The sequence below is a fragment of the Triticum dicoccoides genome, chromosome 5A, assembly GCF_002162155.2.
Source record: "Triticum dicoccoides isolate Atlit2015 ecotype Zavitan chromosome 5A, WEW_v2.0, whole genome shotgun sequence".
Lineage (NCBI taxonomy): Eukaryota > Viridiplantae > Streptophyta > Magnoliopsida > Poales > Poaceae > Triticum > Triticum dicoccoides.
The window spans coordinates 232,204,064-232,213,387 of record NC_041388.1 but is presented as its reverse complement, the minus strand read 5'-3'; the positions used below and the strand labels follow the sequence as shown (position 1 = coordinate 232,213,387).

The following is a 9,324-nucleotide window of genomic DNA, read 5'->3' as shown; positions in this document are numbered from 1 at the left end:
CACGATCTGAAACAATAGCATTTGGCACACCATGTAAGCGAATAATTTCACGAAAGAACAAATCAGCAACATTAACAGCATCATCGCTTTTATGACATGGTATAAAGTGTGACATTTTCGAGAACCTATCCACGACAACAAATATGCTATCCCTCCCCTTCTTTGTTCGAGGTAAACCTAAAACAAAGTCCATAGATATATCCTCCCAAGGAACACTAGGTACAGGCAAAGGCATATATAAACCATGAGGATTGAGTCGTGACTTAGCTCTTTGACATGTAGTGCAGCGAGCAACAAAACGCTCAACATCTCGTCTCATCTTTGGTCAAAAGAAATGTGTAGCAAGTATATCCTCCGTCTTCTTGACGCCAAAGTGTCCCATTAATCCTCCTCCATGCGCCTCCTATAACAACAAAAGACGAACGGAGCTAGCTGGAATGCATAGCTTGTTAGCACGAAACACAAATCCATCGTTAAGAACAAACTTGTTCCAAATTCTCGTTCCTTACAATTCTGCAATACATCTTTAAATTCAGCATCATGCACATATTGATCTTTAATGGTCTCCAAACCAAATATTTTAAAGTTAAGTTGTGAAAGCATAGTATAACGACGAGACAATGCATCAGCAATAACATTTTATTTACCCTTCTTGTGTTTAATGACATAAGTGAAAGTCTCAATGAATTCAACCCATTTAGCATGTCTACGGTTTAGTTTTGCTTGACTTTTAATGTGTTTCAAAGATTCATGATCAGAATGTATAACAAATTCCTTGGACCATAAATAATGTTGCCATGTTTCTAAGATCTGAACAAGAGCATATAATTCTTTATCATAAGTAGAATAGTTCAGACTAGGCCCACTCAATTTTTCAGAAAAGTATGCGACAGGTTTGCCATCTTGTAATAACACACCTCCTAATCCAATTCCACTAGCATCACATTCAAACTCAAAAGTCTTATTAAAATCAGGAAGTTGAAGTAAAGGAGCATGTGTCAACTTATGTTTCAATACCGTGAAGGCTTCTTCCTGTGCGGTACCCCAAACAAAAGGCACATCCTTCTTTGTAAGCTCGTTGAGAGGTGCAACAATGATGCTAAAATCTCTCACAAAACGCCTATAGAAACCAGCAGGGCCAAGGAAACTCCTCACTTGTGTGACCGTTTTGGGCTGCGGCCAACTCTCAATAGCTTCAATCTTGGCTTTATCAACTTCAATTCTCTATGGAGTAACAACATAGCCAAGAAAATATACTCGGTCGGTGCAAAAGGTGCACTTCCCAAGGTTACCAAACAAACATGCATCACGTAAAGCAATAAAAACAACACGTAAATGTTCCAAATGTTCCTTCAAAGATTTGCTATAAATCAATATGTCATCAAAGTAAACTACCATAAATCGTCCAATGAAAGCACGTAAAACTTCGTTCATTAATCTCACTAGTCGTCAACCCATGCAGTTGCACGGGCAAGCATCATGAAACTGTCGTTCTTGAATAAAATATCTTTCAAGCCGAAATTGATAGAAAGTTTCTTATGAAAGAACTACGGTCGGGAAATTTGTATTTGAATCAATAACCAAGTGTATTATACTAATGGATGAATCATTCACCGATTTTCATACTTACCAGGTGATATTTAACCTACACGTGGAAGGCCCAATTCATTTACTAATGTTCTCAAAAAGCCAACCACACACCATTTTGTAGGAATTCATTTGACAACTTCGCATGCTAGTCCAACAGTATTGACAATCATCAGAATGATGTTTTAAGAAAATGCAAGTAACGTTTCAAAACAAACACACATGTACACAATTGGCACTAGATTGCTACTTGTTTCAATTAATACCAAGCCTCACACACACACACACATGTCAATTTAGAGGCCAAGCACAGTTAATGAAAAGACATTTATCCATGTATGGATATAATGATACTTATTTATTTGCATGATTTCATCCTCTATTTGTTGTTTTTTACCTGCTCTATTTATTGTGTAGTTGATGTTGCTAATTGTTGTACCATGAAAGAGTGAGAGAAAACAGGTACTTCACTTGAAGCAAAACAGACTGAAAACATATATTGTAAGTGATATTTGAAGGATATTACCTGCACACAATGAATTTTTTTGTTTGCATGAATGCAACCACACCAAGAAAACCCTAGTTGTACTGAAATTTAAACATTTAGTTACGAAGCACAACTTCAAGGGTGCATTAAAATTCAGACGACCATGTCATATAATTGGAAAAGTGAGATACATATGCATACGGGAACAAATATTATATTAGTAGGTGAGGGCAAGAAAACCGGGCGCTTCTTAATTTCCATGCTTATTTGTGTTCTGAAATTAATTACTAACCAATACTTCATTCTGCATTTTAGAAACATATTTTTTGGAACTTTTTGTTATATAATGAACATCGAGCAATCGAGCAAAATGATAAGGAAATGTATCATCTCTTTTTGATAGCTTATCAATGCGTTCCACAATTATTATTTTTTACGGAGAAGAGAGTGCTAGTAAAATAAAATAAAACTATAGTAACTAAATGTATCTTGCTGTAGCATTTTGATTTAATCTTAATACAAAACATAGTCAGATGATCTGTAATAGAAAACATATATGTACACTTTTTTTTCAAACTCAACATGCGCAGTTCATTAATCTGTCCGAGTCCTTCAGCTTACTTTTACCAATGCACTGTTGACGGACAACCTCGATCGAACCCATATGATATTAGCTAAGGGGATCGTCGTGTGATTCTGTTATATTTCTCCAGCTTACCTTTTTTGAAGTGCCTCCACCATCGTGGATGTATTAAGGTTGTCAGAATCAACATTCAATTAGTAATGGGTATTATGCAGTGTACGAAAATTGGTATTCTAGCAATAGCTAGACTGGATCAATAAGCAATATAGATTTTCCCCAATGGCAGTGTTCGAGTGGCTACAAGTCAGCGCCTCTAGTCTTCATTCACAAAGACATAAACTTCCAGCTAGAGCAATTTTCAGCCATGCATCCTCTCAGTAGAACAATAGCTGGAAAATGTAACTTTCTTAATAACTGTACATCAATACCACAAATACACATTTAGTGTGACGGATTCCAAACATAGTACACATTCCCCTCTCCAGTTCATCTTCAAATTATGAGATCAGAAGAAACTAAGATTGCAAATTATGCTGTACCAATCAGGACACATTTATTGTTGAAAACTATATACATGGATGACCATGCGGCCAGAGCTAGCCCTCAGTAACAATAATCCAGTTCTCTTTTGTTGAAAACTATATACATAGATGATCATGTGGCCAGAGCTAGCTCTCAACAACAATATCTAGTTCTCTTTTGTGTGTCGCTTTCTTAAAGAAAAGTTGAATTGCTCGTTCCTATATCTATGCCATTACAAATGAGAAGACTCCATGTTACCTGGTGTTTATCAAGTCAAAAAAGAATGGCATTTAGCACGGAAGGCTGAAACTTCTGGGCATCAATCTTGTGTACAGATGAATTATGAAGCAAAAGATACAGACTGCAGAGTGAGAAATGACCAACGTAAAACAATATAGTTTGTGTACTGTCAGAATGAAACACTGAAGAACCAATATACTCCCTCCATAAAGAAATATAAGAGCGTTTAGATAACTAAAGTAGTAATCTAAACACTGTTATATTTCTTTACAGAGGGAGCACTTCTTATGGTAATAATTCATATCCAAAAAAGTAATCGATGAAGGGGGAATCTGACACTAATTTAAGCAGACATTTGAATAAAACATGTCAAAGAATTATCCAACCAATTACTGCAATGGGCTTACTGTCAGTATACACCTTACAAGGGCTAATTAATTATGAGAGACCTTAACGTCTCAAAAAGCTTAATGCCTAGAAAATTTCTATCCCTAGAAAGAAAATAATCACAGCTTGTACTTAGTAACACACATAGAAAATGCAGTCCAGTCGATTTCATTTTGACAGAACTACTGGTGAGCATGCCATTCAGCTGTCGTATCACTAAAAGGTAGCAGCCAATGGGACCTGTAGAAACCTATACATGTAGAATAAAATAGCATCCAAAATTGTATCATAAAAGGGAACTGATACTCAGGCCAAGATAAAGCTTACATCACGGCCACACACACACGCTCAGTCACAATCAGCAAAGTCGGCCTGTGAGAGGAGCTTGTGTATACATATTGGACACTACCTGGATACATATAGATTATTGCGATGGAAGTCTCGGGCGTAATGTGGAGATGGATGGTTCAAGCAGAGCGACAACATGTATACATGTCAATTATAGACAAAGAAAATAAAAGTGGTTACTTATCTGAAATGGTAACCCACAACATTTTACTCATGCTGGAGGACATAAATCGTTGCATACTTATCAATTTCAGTTACTGTTTCAACTCGAAACATGCAAGCAGAATTCAGAGAATAGATAATATCGCCATCATTCAAATGCACGATTAAAAAAACTGGTATGAAATTGAAAGATTTCTGTTAACTTAGAAAATCAGAATATTATTGTCAGAGTGCAACATTATTTTAGTTTACTAAAAACCAAAAAAAATGCTTGATCATTCAGAACTTCTTTGGAAGTCAAGTTAAAGTCAAGGTGGATTAATCTTCTTAGGAGAAATGACCAAGTATATGTGCTATTTTGTCTTCAGTTTAGGTTCTAGATTAACTGATTAAGCCGTCTATGCAAGTGAACATACAAAAGACTGGAGAATTTGAAGTTAGATAATCTAGTTATCCAATCATAGCATGAAATCAATCGAAGAATCAGTCCAAAAACAAATATAAGAGCATGTGCACTGCAGAGGGAAACAATGTATCTATACATTGATTTCCCAAAAACAAATGATGTAATTATGTGGCAATAGGAAGATGGATTCCGGGAGGTAGAAAGCTATGGAGAAGCGAACCAACACTATACGTACAGAAGCAAAAATTGAAGTCGAACCTGCAGCAGCAGGAACAGTTACAATGTGATCAATGACGTGAATTGGAGGTAGTTAAAGTCATATAAGGACTATATATCCTATTTGCAACCTACTTAAAAATAGTATGGTAGTGATTAAGTTTTCTCACATATTGTTTTTACAGTTCCTAGTCTAGAGTACTATTTGGAAAAGTAGATATAGTGTCACGCATGTACACTAAACATTGTGCTGCGCACAATGGAACACATAAATCTGTTAGTTTCGTAAAAACATATTTAGCTGACAATATTCGGATCATTATCAATGTATATACCTCCCCGCTCTAAATATGCAAATCACTAATAGGGCACACTGATACATATTTTTGTATAAGTTAGCATCTCTAAAATCTAAACACTGGAACTCCAAAAGAAATAGCATATTATCACGAACGAACCTAGGAAATATGGATTCCATGGTTACATTTGCAGGGAAATTTCATATGGGTGTTTAATAATAATAAAAACATAGATTTGGATCCCTTTTCAAAAACAGTACGTGTATGTGCTGTAAATAGAATTTATATAACTCAAGTACGCCATACATCTAGCTTAATTTTGCATGGGCAACAATTTGAAAATCTTACTGCAGATCTGCCAAAGATAGATTATACACATTATTGGAAATCATTTTGAGAAATCTAGGAAGTTTGTAAAACTTAAAATGTCAACTTAGCCTTTTGTAATCCCAGAAGAGAGAATTAATAGATATATATATACCACTACCATGCGATAATCTAACAATTAGCGTTTACTCGGGAGAAATAACATACAACGTCGAAGTTCATTCCATAGGAATCGTCAACTATTTTTGTTGTCTAACAAATGGTCGCACGGGAAGACATGTGTAAAGCTTCCTGTGTAAACAGTTAATGTAAATTGGCTGGTTGACAGTTGATGTGGATGTAGTTTAACAGAAACTTGCTGCATGGTGCCACTTTAGGCGAGATCACATTCTAGCTGGTTCTCACCCACTCACCCAAATGTATAATCTGACGTAGAGAAGTGATGAAGATAGATAGAAAAAAAGGCCTGTTGTTGTTGATGAGATGTGATGGATTAAGCCGACTTGTTATGGGTTCTATGAATTAAACGGATGGACGAGTAGGGATTTAACAATGCAGGGTGATTTACCAGTGGAGTGGGGCAGGAATAACGGGAGACGGACTCGAGTAGGGCTTCGATTGTAAGTTGCGGTGCCACCAGTCCAACGTAATTCCTCAACTTGACGGCCTCAAGTACCAACCGGGGCCTCCTTTCTTGAAAACATCATGCGTACTACACCTCCTCATATGATGCATCAACCATCTATATTTAAAAACTTGAAATAAGAAGAATTCTAATGGTTGGATGAGGAGAAATTGGTTTGCATCACTGATCATAACATTGCAATGAAATACAAAAAGGAGATCTGTATACATGGAACTCCAAGAATAACAATGCGAGTTTGATAAATATACATAGTGAGAAAAAATACTAATGTTACAACAAAAATCAAAAGCCTAGATAGAGACCTAAAACACAAATTACTAATCCCCGCAAAAACACAAATTATTAATGCTATTGTGATGCAACCTTTTTCAGATCAAAAGAACACCCAGATCCGGCATCTTTTTCTAGATCAAAGAGGCACATCAATCTAATGGAAAATAGAAACACACATGGCTTACCTGAGATCATCACTACGGTCCTGGATATGAGAAGTTGAAATAAGAGGAGATTTAAAGATTTGACAGGGGCGGGATTGAGAAGAGATTGGGTTGCAGCACGGATGGCCGGTGACCTGCAGCGGAGAACAAAGAGGAAAAGGGAGCCGGCTGGGCGCGCGGCGACGGAGTACCTCGGGGCGCGACGGAGGCTGAAGCTTCTGCTCGTCGGCCATGAATGGGAGCGCCGCCTAGGGCATGGAGAGCAGCGGAGGAGGAACAATGGAGGCAGAGGAGAAGACGGGTCACCGGCCATGAATGGGAGTGCCGCCTAGGGCATGGAGAGCAGCCGAGGAGAAACAATGGAGGCGGAGGAGAAGACGGGCCAATGGAGCAGACATTTTTTTTGTATTCTGTATTATAAAAAGAGAGGAGGCGTGTGTAAAAGTTTGCCCGGCTGGGATTCATCCGATGGCTATGTAGAATACATAACACAGGGATCGGATGGATGATTTTGCAAAATTTTGTGACTGGCATGTCAATTTTGCCCTAGGATTATATGAGTCGATCTCCACCGTAATAATTCGGTCCCACCAGATAAACGGCTCTTAATTACCGTTCAACGTGTGATTTTACAAGGAGTCTGTAATTAGTATAGGTATAGATAGATAGATATAGATGAAAGTATTAGGTGCATTAGTTAACCCAAAAGGCATGACTAACCACTCATATAATCCAAACTTAATTTTAAATATTGTTTTCCATTCATCTCCCAATTTCATACGAATTTGATGGTATCCATTATGCAAATCAACTTTGGAGAATATTGTAGAGCCACTTAATTCATCAAGCATATCATCTAGCCTAGAATAGGATGACGATAACAATAGTAATATTATTAATGCCTCTACAATCAACGCACATATGCGACGTACCATCCTTTTTCGGCACTAAAATGATAGGAACAGCACAAGGACAAATGGATTCGCGTATATAACCTTTGTCGAGCAGTTCTTGTACTTGACGCATAATCTCCTTCGTCTCCTCTGGATAGGTACGGTATGATGCACGGTTGGGTAATGATGCATCGGGAATTAAATCAATTTGATGCTCAATCCCTCGAATAGGTGGTAATCCTGGTGGCACGTCTTGTGGAAAGACGTCAGTGAACTCCTGCAAAATGTTAGTGACAGCAGGAGGCAAAGAGGAAGGCACATCCTCGAATGAAAATAATGCCTCTTTGCACACAAAAGCATAGCAAACAGATTTGCTAAAATCTAGATCATCAATATCAGATATGGTGGCAAGTAAACATGCACTTTTCAATTTAATTTCAGAAACAACACCAGATGGTTTATTATTAGGCTTCATTTGTTGCTCAAATTCTTTTACCATAATATGATTTTTACTCTTACTTTTCTCCTGTTTTGCTTTATTAGCTCTATTAATATCATCTTTCAAAATGGAATCAGGAGTTATAGGAAGCAAAGTAATATTTTTATCCTTATGAACAAGAGTATACTGATTGTTTCTACCATGGTGTACAGAATTTTTATCGAATTGCCATGGTCTACCAAGTAATAAGGAACATGCTTGCATAGGTACCACATCACAATCAATATAATCAGCATATGTAGAGATACTAAAATGCACACGAACAATACGTGTTACCTTAACCTTGCCGCTGTTGTTGAACCATTGGAGGTAGTAAGGATGTGGATGTGGTCTTGTGGTGAGAGATAGCTTCTCCATCATCTCCATGTTAGCCAAGTTGTTGCAGATCCCTCCATCTATGATGACGCGAACAGAACGTTCCTTCACAACTCCCTTTGTATGGAGCAAATTATGCCTCTGATTTTGCTCAGCTTGTGTGACTTGCACACTCAAAACACGTTGAACAACTAAACATTCATACCTGTCAGCATCTTCAGGATCCATGTATTGTGTCTCATGATCAGAATCATCTCCACCTTGTTCTTCACGTGTAATAAGAGCCAAAGTCTCCTCATCATAGTCACTAGCGGACTCATAACCACTATCCTCAATAGCAATCATCACACGCTGAGATTTGCATTCTCTCGCAAAATGTCCTCTTCCCTTACAACGACGACAAATAATATCACTTGTGTGCCCTGTTGATGCAATGGAAGAAGAAGAGCTATGCGCAGGCCCGACAGGTGTGCTCTTGGCAGATAGTGGTGGTTGTGCCTGCTTTCTTGTATCACGGCTGGAGGTGGCACCTGATGGAGATGCTGGTGCAGTGGAATCGGAGGATGCATGTGGTGTCCATGATGAAGATCGACCTGCAAAAAAATTAGTTCGCGCCAATGTCTGTCGATTCTGCACTTCACGTTCAGCTTTACAAGCAAGATGGAATAAATGAGTGACATTAGTATACTCCTTATACTCTAGAATGGTCTGAATCTCTCTATTTAATCCACCCATAAAATGTGAAAGCATAGCTTCATTCTCCTCAACAATACCACATCTAATCATGCCAATTTGTAATTCCTCATAATATTCTTCTACAGAATTTTTTCCTTGTCTTAAACGCTGCAATTTTTGAAGTAATTCACGTTGATAATATGGTGGAACCCAACGAGTACGCATAGCAGTTTTCAAAGCAGCCCAAGTAGCTGGAATATGATATAATCTACAATGCTCAAACCACCAAACACAT

The 9,324-nt window shown here is 37.8% G+C and overlaps 1 long non-coding RNA gene across 1 annotated transcript; it reads right to left on the bottom strand.

Annotated features, from left to right (window-relative positions):
* Positions 1-1,358: 1,358 nt before the first annotated feature.
* LOC119300777 lies at positions 1,359-7,044 on the bottom strand. Its single transcript, XR_005146737.1, has 3 exons — positions 6,669-7,044; positions 6,133-6,306; positions 1,359-3,540 (listed from the first exon to the last, which is right to left on the bottom strand). It is a non-coding gene; the product is annotated as an uncharacterized LOC119300777 (long non-coding RNA).
* Between the last annotated feature and the right edge of the window lie 2,280 nt (positions 7,045-9,324).